This window comes from Pteronotus mesoamericanus, unplaced genomic scaffold (assembly GCF_021234165.1).
Source record: "Pteronotus mesoamericanus isolate MK-2021 breed Mesoamerican mustached bat unplaced genomic scaffold, CSHL_Meso_final contig_101, whole genome shotgun sequence".
In the NCBI taxonomy this organism is placed as follows: Eukaryota; Metazoa; Chordata; class Mammalia; order Chiroptera; family Mormoopidae; genus Pteronotus; species Pteronotus mesoamericanus.
This window is the reverse complement of record NW_026555001.1, coordinates 22,697,550-22,713,592: the sequence shown is the minus strand read 5'-3', so window position 1 is coordinate 22,713,592 and position 16,043 is coordinate 22,697,550. Positions and strand designations below refer to the sequence as shown.

General features: G+C 46.9%; 1 protein-coding gene across 1 annotated transcript in view; it reads right to left on the bottom strand.

Annotated features, from left to right (window-relative positions):
• Window positions 1-16,043, bottom strand: part of CYRIA (CYFIP related Rac1 interactor A) — a 94,715-nt gene that overhangs the window by 38,000 nt on the left and 40,672 nt on the right. The window contains exon 2 of the mRNA XM_054569475.1: window positions 13,007-13,159. The gene's annotated coding sequence lies outside the window, so the exon portion shown is untranslated. The remainder of the gene's footprint in view (window positions 1-13,006; window positions 13,160-16,043) is intronic.

Here is a 16,043-nt window from a genome sequence, read left to right as displayed (position 1 = left end):
GCCCCGTGTCGAATGAAGGCCTGCACTCTCCCTTCTCCACCTGCCTCCACGAGGCAGGCATTGTCACCTGACCTGTGAAATTGGCAAAGGAAATCAATAAGCACCTCATGGTAATACCTTTGCTGAAACTGCAGCCAGATTTGGAGCAGAAATGTGACTTCATCTTCCTGAGGTCTCATCTCTCTAACACTTTTTAAAATTGTTCTCCCTTGCTTTACATGGCGTGTGTGTGTTGGCTAGAGCAGCATCTACATGCACAATGTCACCTGGCATCTGAAATGCCCAGCCTCCAGGACAGACTCAGTGGGAAGGTGGGGTGTGAGCTGGCAGAAAGTCTCAGCTAAGTTGTATTTCTCAAAGATGAAAGAAAGGCCACTTCACTGAACTTCCTAACCCAAGCTGTGATCTGCTTCCTGATGGTCAGTAGCACCAAGAACGTAAACTTGGGTTTGAATCCTAGCTCAGCCATTTATTAGCTAGGTGGTCTTAATCAATGTTTTTAACAATATTTCCTTAACCTCCCTGGAACCTGAGCTTCAATATGAGTAACACAGGGATTAATTCAACCTCTTTAAGAGTGGTTTTTAGGAAAAATGAGACAACACATGTAAATAGCCGGACATATAAGTGGTAGTTGCCATAGTCACTATTACTATTGTAATTTTTATTGTTTTACCCACTGTTCTTAGTTCTGCTCCTCTGGCCATCAAGAAGAATCCCTCTTTCCTACATAATATTACTACCTATGAGGGCTTTAAATACCATCCTGGAGTACATATGCTGATGACTTCCAAATTTATAACTATCACCTGACTCATATAACCAATTGATTACTTGACTTCAAATAGACATTTCAACTTAACATATTCAGAATTAAAGTTTGGTTTCTCCCCTCAAATCTGCCCCATCCCAAGTCTTTCCTGTCTGAGTCAACAGCAATTATGGCCATTCCATGTTTCCAGATGCTTAGTCCAAAAATACTGGTGCTACCCTTGCCTCCTCTCTTTCTATCCAAACTAACAAATCCCGTCAGCTCCACTTTTAGGGTTTATCTTACATTCAATCATTTTCGCACCTTCCCTCACCAGTGCCCTAGATCAAGCAATAAGCCATCAGCATCTTTTGCTGAAAATATTATACTTGCCTCCAAGACAGATTTCCTAGCTCATAACCACTCCCAACCACTTGGTCAATTGCGATATGGCAGCTACAATGATGCTTTAAAAACTGCATCATGTCACTCTTCCACTTAACTCCCTTTGAGCACTTCCTGTTTCACTTGGAGTAAAATGGACCATCCTTCTCATAGGCAACAAGGCCATGGTGATGCTATCCCACGGTGGTCCATCCCTGACATCTCTCCCCGCTTCACTTTGCTAGTCACTACTTCTGGCTTCTTCACTTCTTCTTATTTCTTGAACTTATCACATGTTTCTGCCACAGGACATCTGTTCCTGTTAGTCCTTCTGCCTAAAACATCTTCTCCAACATACCTGGTTTTTCTTTAGGTCTCTGTTCAGAGTTTATTTTTCACTGGAGCCCAACCTAACCACCCTGTCCAAAGCAGTATTGCACCCCATGTCCCAGTCACTGTCTTTCTTTTTGTAAACCTGTATCTCTATTGACTTAGGCACCCCTGACTCTTAGACTAGGACCTGGCATGCAGCAGGAACACCATACTTATATGTGGAATGAATGAAGTTATTCATTCATGAACACAACTCCCACGATCCCTTCCTTGGAGCTTCTCGTTCAACACACATAAGCTTCTTCCTCTTTAGCCCCTGGGAGGAGAGGCTCTCAGGACATCTGATATTTTGGTCACACACTCCCACCTGGGTAGAATGGGGGAGATGTCAGCATTTCAGAGGATGGGGAAGGGCATGGTTGGTGAGCATGCTCTTCGTGAGGGGCATGCTCTTCGTGAGGGGCATCATGGGACTATAGGAGACAAAGTGCATTTGAGGGAGGGCAGTCGAGGGAGGGAAGGACAGGGGAATCAGCTGAGGACTGACTAGATAGGAACTTGGAAACTAGAAAGCAGAAGCAGTACCTGCCTGGGCAGGTTGCAGCTTGGCCCCTGAGGCGGGTCAGACCAGTTCATTTGTAACTCTGGGTCTGAAGGACAAGGAAGATATGAATGACTGGAGTGTCTCTGTAATGCCACCAAGTGCGTAGGGAGTCAGTCATGGGCTCTGTGTCCTAATCTCATTTCAGTCACCTATTGGCTACAGGGCCTTGGGGAAGATCATTCTCCTCTGAGTTTCATCCTTGTCACCTATAACCCACTGGTTAAATAATCTGGAAAACTCCTCCTTGTTCTGGGAGACTAGAGTTTTGTGCAGTGAGAATGTCCAGCAATGACCAAATATATACAGGCGACCTAATGCCAAACCATCAGCCAAGTTAGTGGAAATGGGATGCAACTCCCATTAAGAAACGGAAATGCCCATGAACCGCATGTGTGCAGAGCATCCGTGGTCTTGCTCCTTGGAGCCCTAGGAATTCGATGTCTCTGGGAAGGACAGTGATGACAGGGTCCCAGCACTTTCAAATGTGCCATTCTCTATAAAAACTGACCACTGCTACAGTCGGTCACTGTGAATAAGCAGTGATTCCGAAGTCAAGTAGAATGCTTAAACTACTAAAGAAAAATTGTTCTCAAGCCTTTGTTACTAGAAACCTCAAACATCATGAAACGCAGAAATATGCTAACTACAAATAATTTTCACATATTTAATTAAGGGGGCCCTGTATTAGGCAATGATTGGACAGCTTGGTTTAATCTATCATAGATCTTCAAAGGTCTAAGTTGATGTTTCTAATTCAGACTCTTTTCCTTTGGAATTTGAGAAGCAATAGAGGTCCCGCCATAGTCTCAGCCCTGGAAGCCCAAGCCAGGTCTCACTGCAAGTACAATAATAGTAAAATTGTAACATTAAGGTACCGCATTGGGGATGCCCATTGGTTTATACAAAATTCTATGAGATGATGTAACAATGCTGCTAATACAGACAGACCCCAAGGGTTTGGAAGTCTGCTTACATGGCCCAGGAAATGGCTGCATTTAGACGGAATACGTCATAGGCTTTTTCAAAATTCCTAGAAATTGCTAGTATAACAAAAATGCTGTTTAGTTGGAAAACTTTTATTGGCTATGTCGGGTTATCCATCTACTCTCCCGCCCCACCTCTCTCGGCCAAGCCTTGCATCTGCTCTCTATTTAGAGCTGACCTCTGCCTTCCTATGGCCCTGAAAGACAGGAGTGACAGGGGTGGGCAAAAGTAGGTTCACAGTGGTGAGTGACAGTCCTTTGAGCTAATGAAGCTATGTAATCCTCATAACCTGCATGTCTTTTTCCATGTGAACAACTGTAAACCTACTTTTGCCTACTCCTGAATATACCATCACTAATCTTCAGCCACCTCTCCTAATACCTTTCAGAGGTGACACAGAGGGCCATGAACCTGAAATTCTGAAAACTCGAAAGATTACTTCATGCCCCAACTTGTGTGGCTGAGTGGGTTGGGTGTTGGCCTGGGAACCGACAGCTCGCCAGTTCAATCCCAGTCAGGGTAAATGCCTGGGTTACATGCCAGGTCCCCGGGTAGGGGCACGAGAAGTGACTGATCCATGCTTCTCTTGTATAACATTGTTTCTGTGCTTCTCTTTCTCCCTCTCTTCCCCTCTCTAAAAACAATTAAAACAACCTTAAAAAAAAAATTATTTCACTCTGTCCCCTGCTTCCAAAAGTCCTCATTACCAGATAACCCTGTAGTGATTAAATGCTGCCTAGAAATTATCTCAATTAATTTTCACACTAACTCAAAAGTCGATAAGTAGTTTAGTTTTGAGAGTTACTCTAACTAAAGTGATATACTCTGTTAAAACAGCTTTTCTTTGGTCAAATTCAAGAGCTTGCAGTTATGTACGTTCTCCACTAGGAGGCGATATCATCTCACATTAAAAACTCCGGTCCCAGCCAGGGTAGGTACTTAGTACAAAAACAGAAGTTTATTTAAAAAAAAAAAAAGCAGAGGGATCAATTTCAGCATCCTGAATACTTTCTAAATGTTATTCCTCTTAGTTGTAAAATTTGCCCAAACCCACAGCTGCAGCACCCAATGCAGTAACTCAATTCCTGTTCAAGGTCATTTCAAAGGGATTGATCATTACCAGTTTGCCAGAAAAGAAACCATGACATCTGAGAATGAAAAGTTAATCAATCCCGACATTTGGCTAAGCAACTGTCCTCCCTGGGCCCTTCCGCTAATCTCTTAGGTCACATTTTCTACCGAGGGAAACATGTCTTGTGGCTGAATCAACTTGACTCCAGTTGCAGAGTTCAGAGGTTTTTTTTTTAACACTAAAATCCTATTCCAAACTTATCAAAATGAGTTTCTATCGCTCACTTTGGAGAAACGTTCCCTTATGATTATGTTATGGAACTGGAAACTGGTCTGAAGTACAAATTAAGAGAGTGGGAGATCGTCTATCAGTGACCTGTACCGCCAGGCCAGGGGCTGGTGACACGGGAGAGTGGCCCATTTCTCTCAGAGGAGCTCCTGCAGGAAACTCATAATACACAGAGCAGGGAGCAAGGCCACCACGGGACTTCCCTGTTTGGGCCGACCAACCCAGACCACAATTGAACCAAACAAACAAACTCACCAAGTTTATCTCCAAATTTATGTTTGAGCCCAGCCCTGTTCTTGATGACTAAACCATGTGTTGTCCTGATTTCAACTTGACCTTGCAGCCCGGGTTCCCAGGCCGGTGTCTGCGGCCACAAGTGACTATATTTGAAAGCTTTGCCCTTCACCCGCTGTAGGGTCTGCAGGCCCCACAGGCAGATCAAATCCTGTTTAGGTTACTTCTTAATTCCACTGGAAAAGAGCGCGTTGTTATTCAAACTTGAGGTCTGAGGCCACTCCTCAGTTCATACCATCTGAGAACCCAGCTAAACAAAACGATCTCCGCTCATCGGGTGTCCCGTGGAGCATGGGAAGCCCACCGAAGAGGCCGTGGAGATGCCGGCTCACCTTTCAACCACTAGTCTAGGGCCTTGGCCGTAAGTTTGAGAACCAATACACTAGACAAAGCATTTGAAGTTTCAGTGTTGAATTCCCTGTTCATCCTGTATCTATCGCTAGATGACTATTTTAGAACTCGTTGGTTTAGGATGAAGAAAATCAGGAGTTCCCACTTGCACTGGCTTCGTATGCATTTCGTTTTATGAGTGAACTCATTTATTGGTTAGCACAAAGGAAAGTTCATAAAGGAACCCGAAATAGCATTTACTGAGCCCCCACTGAGGGCCAGGTCTGTGCTAACTGCTCTACATACACATTCTGGTCCTGGAGCTCAAGATTCCATGACTGTAAAATCTTCACTCTTTCCATTTTCAATGCCGCCTCCTACTCTTCTAGCCTTGGTTTACTCATAGAAAAGAAGAATCAAACAGAAGCTAGACTAGATGGTCTCACAGATCCCTCTAAACAGTAAGCTTTTATGAAATTGCCAAGGCAAAACTCTCTGTATAAATCTTTGCTGAAACAGAAAATCCAGGTGTTTAAATGCAGTACTTGCTTACATAAACAACCAACCCATTGTATGTAGCAACTACTTAATCTGACCCGCGAATATATTGTCCATTACTGACCAGACAGCTAGAATCTCTAAGAACTGATGCCAGCAGCTTCTGTTTTGCTCCTACCAGGAGCTCAGCAGCATGAGACTGTCCCGGGTGTGGCCTGGCAACTGTGCATGTGCCCATGGCAGGCGCCATCTTCCTACCCTCCGCTCGAGTTGGCATGGTGACGCCTGAGCCAGCCTTCACTCAGTCCTCCCTTCCCTCTCACTCTATTATCCCTGTGTGAGATCTTGCCCCAGAAGGACAGAGAAGTCCTGAGGGCGAGGTCTGATGTCAGGGGAGAACAAGCAAGCCTTTGTGGGGCCTTCAAGGCGCCGAGGCCGGGCCAGGCTCTCAGCAGCACACAGGCGGCCTGTGCTCGCTCCGCGGGGAGCAGCTCTGTCCTGGCGGTGGGGGCCCATGTCCACGCCCTGAGCCCTCTCCCTCCCGACCCCAGAGCTGGGATCTCCACCTGGTGCCCTCAGGCATGTCCTATCAAAAAGGCTTAAAGCAGAGCTTACCTTCTGCACCAAAACCAAAGAATCCCTATCACACAATTCTTCTCTCCTTTGCCATTCTCCTGCTCCTTCTTTCAGAATGGTGCCCCGATGCCTAAGCCATCCAGTCAGCTTCACCATCATCTCTCAGCGCGCCCCCGACTCCGGCCTCTGTCTCTCTCCTCTTTACTCCACCCCAGCTCCGCTGGGGAGCCCCTGGTCCCCTGGAGTGCTTTGGCTGTTCTCACGGCGCCACACCCCGGTGATGTCTGTGTCTATCAGAGTTGCTGACTTCAGCTTTGAACCTTCATCATCTAGACTAATTCTGCACAGAGTAGACGCGTAATAAACCGCCACGAAATGACGGAACTCACACCGCACCCCAGAAACTTATTTGTAATAGAAAATTCACCTGAGGCTTCAGGTCTAAGTAAAAATAGTGAACACGTACTGTGTCCATTCTGTGTGCCAGGCACCGCTCCGAGTGCGCACACATATTAACTCATCAAATGGTCAGAGCAGCCTTGTGTGACAGGCTCGACTGTCCGTCTCATTTTATAGATGAGGAAACTGGTGAACAGGGGGTGAGATGGCCCCCTCACCAGCTAGAATGCGGCATTGGAGGATTGAACCCAGGCAGCATGTCACGATGACCACAATTAAACCAACCTCACCTAAGGTCCACCCCAAGGCACAATATTTGGCGTATGGCATTTCCTTCAAACTAGGGACACGTGCCTTTGCAAATGTCAGCATATTTCCTGGCTCCTTATGTCCCAGGCAACTGAAGACAATCAAGATTGCCATTGCCCGTTTTCCTTGACCAGCAGCAGAGTCAAGAGGAGAGAAAGAAGGGGGTCCTGTGGGGGGCACTGATGGCCAAGCCAAGGTCCTCAGAGGAAATACTTTCCGAATCTGCTCTCAGCATTAAGAACTCTGCAGAATTCCTCTGCCAAGTGGGCAGCCTGGTCCTGACCCCTGGGTTCTTCCTGCTTTCTAGGTCACGTGAAGTCTCCATCTGGGGACCCCTGGGCTAGGTGCCCACAGGACCCAACCAGAGAAAGGCAGCCTCGCCATCAGGGCCTAACACCCCACACTGATTGTCCTATTTTCCAACCCAGAGAAGAGGCAAAGACAGGACTGCAAGGAAGCCACAGACTGGAACAAGAGAACGAACAGAGGCCATTAGCTGCACCAGGGCTCACAGCACAGGCTGGGTAGCATAGGGTGTAGGTCAAGCCCCCTTCTACTCTGTGAACTGAATTGGCTGTTCTGTGCTCCAGGCCAATTCAGTTCCTCTGATGGAGGCCCCCCTTCCATGAAGAGGTGAAGGGCCTTGTTTCTCACCTTCCGGGGGTGCTTCCTGGTGGTGGGGATGCAAACACCAAGTGCCACACTGCAGTCCTGCTGGACCACCTGGGGATTCGGTAGGATTCAAAGGCTGTCCTTGGGGACAAGTTTGGAAATGGAAGCACCTAGATGGTCAAGTCTAAGTTCCTCACAATGACGATGATGAAGGGAAGAGGGTGTTCCAGGTCACATGGTGGGCCATGTGAATTAGAAGCCAACTTAATGCTAAGGCTTCAGTTTCTTCTCTTTCTTTCATTATTAGCTTTCTTGTCTTTCTTTTCTCTTTCTGCTTTTTCACTTACTTTTCTTCTTTTTTTGAACTTTACCTTATGTCTGTTAAAGGCATTCAAAAAAATGCTTATTTTACTGGGGTACAGCCAGGTTTTTAGACAGAAGGAGGCGAGAGAAAGTTCATGTTGAGGTCTTTCCTTAGAGGGAGGGGAGAAGAAATCAGATTCTATGTCTTATGCTCAGCCAAGCCCATCAGGGAGAGCTAACAGGTCCTCCAAGAGCAAGAAACTAGAAAGGCCCAGCTCTGGTGAGGACAGCTGGTCTCTGAAAGGAGAAATGGAGAGACTCTAATCAGAGCAAAGCACCTGCTCTTAAGGCTATGGATGTTGAGATATTTAAGATAATCAGAAATGAGACATGGTTAAGTTTGGAGATGGCTCTGTGAAAAGGGAAGGGTGGTGCCCAGTGCCTGGAACTGGAACTAGCTGCCCTGTTAGGTAGTGAGCTCCCCATCTCTGGAAGCATGTCGAGAGTTTGCCAGCACCGGAGGAATCTGCAGAGGACTTCCAGACACATGCGTCTTTGACTCTATGACAGGACGCCACTGCTCTGCCCAGTTCTGAATTTGGAGCTCTAGGCGAGGACCATGTCCAAGGGAGACTTAATTGATCTCCATTGGTTTACTGGAAGCTTCACCTATTTATCTGAGGGTGACACAGCATGCACCAGAAGGGGAGAGAGTTAAAAGGGGGTGTGACTCCTGACCACCAGTAGCTATGAACCCTGGATGATCTCCTCCATTTCTTCTGTAACTGGCTCCAAATCTCCCTCCTGGTGTGCTTGTGAACGTCCAATACCATGAGGTGCATCGACCTGGGCACATCTAGGAAAGTGTGCAGGTCGGCGAGGTCAATTCTAACCCATCCATTCATATTCCAGCCAACAAGTGTGCCTGGAGGATATCGACACCCGGTTCTGCACTGGGTTAAAATTATTTTTATATAATATATATGCACATGTGTGTAGATATACACACATTTGTACATGTCCACAAAATAAACATTTTTTTCTAAGAGGAAGGTAGAAGGACACAATTTTTCAAAACCTCTTTCAGTTTTCATTGGGAAGAAGCAGACCCAGTTCTCCGAGAAGTTGACTTTTGCCACCAGACAGCTCTGGCGCAATCCGTGCTGCTGACTCAGCATTTGCGGTGATGGGGATGGGTCCTCCTCCTCTCCTCTCTACTTCTTTTCTTGGTCCCCCTTGCCCTATTCTGCTCATTCTCACCTCTATGGGGTCAGAGAAGAGTCAACTCGCATTAGTCCATTTAATTATTTTCTGCCACTGTTGGGAACGAGGTGGGAGGGTGAGGGGGTGGCTGCTAACGGGTTTTTAAAAGGCAGAGTTGAGGCCTTTTCTGTGTCCGACAACCACTCAGGCTATTTTCTCCCCACCACTGTCACAGAGAATCAAGTGTTGGCCCTTATTTACTGAGTGCTATTCCGTCCAAGGAGTGTCTCTTTCCCAGATCCCAACTCCTACTCACCCCTCAATGCCCAGCTCATATGGCCCCTCTTGGAAGCCTTTCCTGTCTTCCCTAGGCAGAGAGATGCTCCTTTTCTGCATCCATGTCACTTTGATCAGGCTGAAACTGTTACTCGCTATCTGTTCCTGTGACTGTTGGCTCCTTTTTTTTTCCCCACAAGCTTATGAACTACTTGAGGGTCTGATCACGTTTGATTTGTCTTAATGTTCCAAGGTCTAGTAGAGCCTTGGCACATGGCAGGCACTCAGGTATTATCTACTTAATGATTCATACATTTCTAAAGCGAACACTCCTATTTTAGGATTCAGCAGAGAGGGGGTTAAGAGATGGATATTACCCATTCATTTCCTGACAAGGAGAAAATGTATCAAGACCTAAAACCTATGATTTCTATTGGAATGGCATGGGTGTTTGTGAACCACACTCTCCTGTCAGAAACAGGGCTCATATTAAAACCATTTCCCACCCATGTGTGTACCAAGACTGCATGTGAAACATTGTCCACACTTAGCATCCATGGATATGGGGCACTCAGTGGTGGAAATGCCCTCGATCCATCCATTCCTGATGAACATCTCATTCAGTCCATTTGTATAACCACCTTTACAGCTGAGGAAACTGTGGTTTTAGAACATTATAAGAAGTGGATGTAAAATAAGCACTTTAAAGAACTGGAGTGGTGGGTCAAATAAAATTAGACCCTTTGCTTCATAAAACTCAAATCTTATCAGGCCATTGATCTTTGCTTAAAGAACTGTTCTCAGCTCTGAGCTTTCCTAAGGACAGACTCGAGCCTCTGGGGCTGACCTGCAAGGTTCCAGCCTCTCACTGTAAGTGAGTCCCTTGGTCTCTGAGTCACCTCATGTTGCATTCCATAGCCACAGTGAATGGCACTGCACGCAGTCCTCCAAGGGGCAGTCCTTGCTTTATGCTTTTTCTCTGCCTGGAAACTCCTACACCACCCTCACCCCCAAAGAGCGTCCCACCCTCTCTGCTGTTCACCTGCCTGATGACCCTTCATCTCTAGAACTGGGTGGAGATAGCATGTCTTCAGGGAGCTTGCTGTTTCTGCCCATCAGTCTGGGCTGGGAGCCCCTCCTCTGGGCTCCCTTGCACCCACTCTTACACAACACTGATAAGTGTGTGTTGTCTAGTTACTAGTAGGTCTCCCAGTAAAACCACAAACAACTTGAGGACAGGGGCTGAATCTAACCACCACTAACCTCTCGTGTCTAGCACTGGCACTGATACATAACAGGCTCTCAAATGTTTGCTGAATGAGCGGACCCTTCCTTTCTTCTGAAGCCAAGACTTGGCAATGTCCTAGGTGAACAAATTCCAAGAGAACTGGTAGAAGTGACCTGTAGGTGGTTCCCGTGGAAAATTCCCACTCTAGTAAATTGGTTCCACAATGACCAAATTAGGACAACTGCTCACTTCAGTCTAATTTATTGATGGAACTTCCTCAAGCAGCCTTGAACGAGTGCCAGTCCATGGGCCCCTGTCTTGTTCATTTCCAGAGTCTCAGCACCTAGTGCCCAGGGTGGGTCTTTGAGAGAAAAGCTAAAACTCTCCCAGGCAAGAGCATCCATCCTTTTTTCTACTTAGGATGCTTTATGCAGGGGAGCCTTTCACATGCCTCCTTCCCTCACTGTGTTCAGGTCCTGCTGCAGTAACACCAGACCAGGGAGGCCTTCTCTTAACCATACAGAAAAGTAATGCCTATTCTCTCAACTTCCTAGCTCTTAGTTTCGATATAATTTTTTTTACATAACAATAAACAATACTGCCCGATATAATGTATGTATGTCTGTTGACCTGTTGACAACCCTCAATCCAACTAGAATACAAGCTCCATGAGAACAGGAATTCTGTGTTGTTCTGTGCGGTGCCCCCAGCACCAAGAAGGATCCCTGCTGCGTGGTCCACACTCCATGAATGTTTGTGGAATGAATGGGTGGCTGCATAAATGAATGCACCACAGGGTAACAGACAAGGGAGAAAGGACCAATGTCATGGTTCTGGATGAACATGTGCTTGAAGCTAACTTGCTGAGGGCCAGGCCAGGATGCCTGTCCCCAGGTTCACTGATCCCAGCTGTCAGGATATTCCCCTGGGCTTTGAGACTCCACTGGTCTAGAGGAGAAAGAGCTCCTGGGAAGGGAGCTCTGGCCAGACCGATGAAGGAAAGCTGCTGTTGAAGACAAGCTCTGAAATCAAGAGGCTGTGAACAGCTTCTCTCTTCTCTAACTAGTTGGGTGTACTTATATTGTATGTACATAAAGCCTGCCCCTGGATTTTAGGCCCAGGGCTCAAATGGATCCCAATGGAAAATACAAGCTTTATTTAAATGGCTCTAAATAAGGCTGGACGGGGAGAAAAGTTAACATTTGTTGAGGTCTAATAAAAACAAGAAACTACACTAAAGCATTATCTCCTTCGATCCTCACCTCAAGCCTACAAATTAGAATGGACTGTCCCCGTCCTACAGAAGGGGGCACAGAAGGTCAGGAATTCAAAAGGATCGAGGCAAACTCAGTCAGCTAATCAATAGCAGAACTGAGACTTGAAGTCAGGTCTAATTCTGAAACTCGTCTCCTCCTTCTGAATGAGGCAATGACTCAGGGAACCACACTAGGAAGAGAAAGAAGAAGGGGAGCTCAAGGTACTGCTCAGTCCCCAGTGAATGACAACCTGGTATGAGGAACAAATCTGGGATAAAATTATCCTGGGAACACAGGGCTGGAAAATACCTTAGAAACCACCTGGTCTCACCTTCTATATTGTATTCAGCTTTATAAAGTGCCCTGCTTTCCGTTTTCAAGGAAATTCAAGATATCTCGATGGGAAAGAAGGGAAGACGGCAGAAGAAGACACCAGCCACTAGTGAAGGGTAAGAGGTGTGTGGCCAGCTCGGCGTATGGGCATCTCCTTCCTGACTCCTGATCCCGGGCCAGCTCACAGGAGTTGTGTTACTATAACATAGTCTAGGAGTGGAACCCTCAGTAGATCTCTAGTCATCAGGAAGGAATATCAGCTCATGTCAGGTCCAAGTTCAGTGAAGAAGTTCACATAGATGTGGCTGTATCTTTGCAGATAAGGAGAAAAGGGCCACAACCAATTGGGAGAAGGTAAGAGATGAGGGAGTGTAATGAGACAGCCAGTGCGCTGGAAGGGAGGGGAGAGGGCGAGGGGAATGCTGGCCTGCAGCTCGTGCCCCGCAAGTGCTCTTGGATGACAAATTTGTCTCTAAAAATGTTACAGCGAATGAGATGCTAGCCAGATTTCTCCCCCTGCTTGGCTAAATCTGGATGGGTAAGAAAGAAACCTCAAGTGTTTAATCCAAAATGGATTCTGAAAAAAAAAAAAAAAGCAGCAGCAACCTCAAACTGCTCTAATACGTCTCCTCCTGCATGTAGTTCTAAACCCCGCTATTCCATGCCCAAGCACTCAAGAGCATCAAGACAGCTCCCACTCAAAGTGACCTTATAGAACCCAGGAAATTTTAACCACTTCCAAATGACAGCTACCTTGGAATGCACATCAGTTATTAATTAGGTCCTTTTTTTTTTTCCTTTTACGTGTAATGTGGTGTTAGGAGGCATGGTTTCCAGTCAAAGATGGCAAATCTGGTGAAATGACATCCGTAAATCTTTCCCGTGTTCTCTAAGCCTGCCTATCTCGGGTTCCCACCCTACCAGTGCCGGTGATCAGTGTGGTCCGCTGTCACCTGCACCCAAGGTTTCTCACCTGGAGATGGCTCTTGTGATTCAGATTCACCAATCCAGGCCGATAGAAAGAACCAGCTGAGCTGCCTTCAGGCCAAGACAAGCCTGGCTCCCCGAATCAGGGCTCTGTCCCCCTTGAGTCCTGTGGTTTCTCTGACCTGAAGGGAGTGATGATCTGCAAAAAGGGAATGCAAGTCATGTTACTATGAGAAGCCATTTCCTGTCCTCCTCTATTAACAATACTTTTTTTTTTTTTTTCTTTTTAAGGAAAGCAGAAAGTCCCAGAATCAAAGATTCCCAGGGCTGAAAGAAATTGATGTGATAACCTTGTCTTACCCTTTCGTTTTGCAGTTGAGGAAATTGAGGCTCAGAGAAGAAAACGGCCTCCTTTAAGGTTCAGCTGCTTAGAAGAGGAATCCAGATGAGAACGTGTCTCTGACTCTCGGGCCTTCGGAATTTTTTTAAAAGCAGCCACATGGTCTGGATAAATTCTCAAACAACTGGTCATTGACCCTGAATGGGAAATCTTTCTTTCTCTTTTTTTTTTTTAAACAGATTTTCAAAAAAGGGAGGTGGCACTTTTTCCAGATTGCTGTTTTTGTCATTTTTATAGTTTTACCCCTGGGAGCTAAATTAGTAAAACAGTCCAGCTCGGGCATGTGGTTGGGATGGTTCTCCCTGTTTCCCCTTAGAAAAATATTGTTATGGAACAGCGTGACCTGTGAGCACAGTGGGGGGTGGGCTTTGTTTTTCAGAGACAGGCATGTTTGCGCCCCACCGGCAGGTCTCACAGTTAGTCTCTCTCTGTCTCTGTCTCTGTTTCTCTCCATGTTTCAGGAAAACACAGTAACAGACATGGACTCTCTTCCCATGGGGATCATTAATTAGGTGATGTTTCTGGCTACTGTACATTTGAAGAGCCATTCCTCTGTGCAGAAAACCAAAACCAAAAGAGGGATCTTGCATTTGTTAAGCAAATAATATCTGCCAAGCACACCATGTGTCTCTCATAGATACATTTCCCTAATTTGCCCTCATAAATACCATTAACTTCGTTTTTCCAGAGGGTTAGGGAACCAGACTTCAGAGAGCTAGAATAATCTGCAGAGTCATAAAGAGAATATGGTGCAGAATCATTAACAAACTCATATCTCACTGCCAAATCTAGGTTTTGTCCATCTAAGCTGGACTATATGTACTCGGCCAAAACACTAGGAGTTTTGCAGTGTTTTAGTTCAAATGCAACAGAATGTTCTTTGGAAGCAATAAATTGTTGCAAGGGCATGAAGGAATATTCTTCCGAGATTCTGTTTCAGACAGGGCTCTAAAGACCACAGCTTCCTGTCCTGCTCCCAGCCGGGGCTCACGGGCCCACAGAAGCCCCCCGGCTCTGGCTCCAGCCTGCAGCCACACGAGAGGGCCAGTCAGTCAGGAAGTCATGATGCTCAACGCTCCACACTTGTTCCTGTTCTCAGACAACAGGGACAGGGCTGAGAGATGGGCTGGGGGTGGAGAAAGAGGAAGAAAAAACAGGAAGTAAAGGGGGGAGGGAAGGAAATGATAGAGAAAACACAGCAACTCTGAGAAGTCCTTGGCCTGATGTGAAAGTGATTTCTGAGCCGACGTCTGTGGGGCTGGCTCTGCATTTTGGGAACGCAGGTCACGAGGGCAGCAGCGAGAGACTCGGGGTGTGTGCCTAGACAGGGCCACCCCAGAGCCCGCTGTGGGAAGGGGCCCCAGCACAGGGACTCTTTCCCATGGGCGCTTGGGGGTGGACAAAGACTAGAACAAATTTTCAAAGAAGAATCCCATGGTAGGACCGTGTCTCTCACCTCCTGGCTGTGACCGGGAGGCCAGGTGCACCCCACGAGGACCTGGAGACGAGAGAGAGAAGCTGTTGAAGGGATGGGGTCTCACGGGGTGTTACCCCGCCCCGCTGCTCTCCTTCAGGAATGCTCTCTAAATTAGAACCTGCTTTAGTGTCTGTGATTGGGGCCTGGTTCACCCGACTGGGCCCAGCAAAAACCCCACTTTCTCCTACCACAAAATTAAGAGGGCCAGGTCCTTAGAAGGGTAAGTCTCCCCCAGACCATGATTCTAAGGTACTTCCAGAGTATTTTGTCCACTTTACTTGTTTACAGTCTCTTATAAAAGCCCCCCAACTCCTGATGGGCATCATTAAGGGTGACAATCACCTGGGAAGTTGAACAGCCACACAAACAGACACCCCTAATAAAAATAACCTGATGACGAGGCGACACTAATACTGATAATAGCGTAGGGCCCTCTGAGGGCACCAGAGTGGGGGTGGTGAACGCACAGGCCCAAGAGGCCACCATGTCATACTCCCTCTCCAAGCAGTTACATTAAAAAGAAAAAGAAAAAAAATGGGTGGAGCTTACCAAAAGGCAAATTAGTGGAAAGAAGTAGGAATACAGTAAGGACACGGTGGACAGAAGACACCTTCATCGAAGAGGCAGAGAAAGGTGGCAGGTCTCTAGGTGGGACTAGTGAGAGGTGCTGAGCAAGCAGGACCAGGAATTTGGTTCCCAGCCTCTCTTTGGTGGCAGCCCGCCCACCCTTCCCGCGCCCGAGTCAGCCCGCAGCAGTAAAGGGCCTCTGGCCTTGGCGTTGACACAGCATGGCGTGGTGGGAGGGAGGAGGAAGTAGGCTAGGCTGCGGAGGGGACGGAGGGAGGGCCCGAGGCGGCAGAGTCCTCAGGACGGGTGTAAGGGATGATGTCTTGGGAAACCAGAAGGGAAGGGGCCCACTGGTGGGAAAGCAAGATGCTGTCCAAAGTCCCCACTTCAAACACTGAAATACTCACGGGGACCCTTGGGTCTGGTTTCAGCCTCATAAAGACCTGGGGAGGAGGGCAGGACGGGGCTCATCCCTCACCACTTCAGAGGTGGAGAGATTAAAGCCAAACGAATAACAGTCACAGATTAATAATAATAAAACAACAATAATGCTATTTGTTGGCAACCTTTTATGTCAGGAAGTAAGCTAGATGCATTACATAGGCTATTTAGTAATTACACCGACTCTGTGGGGGCTGT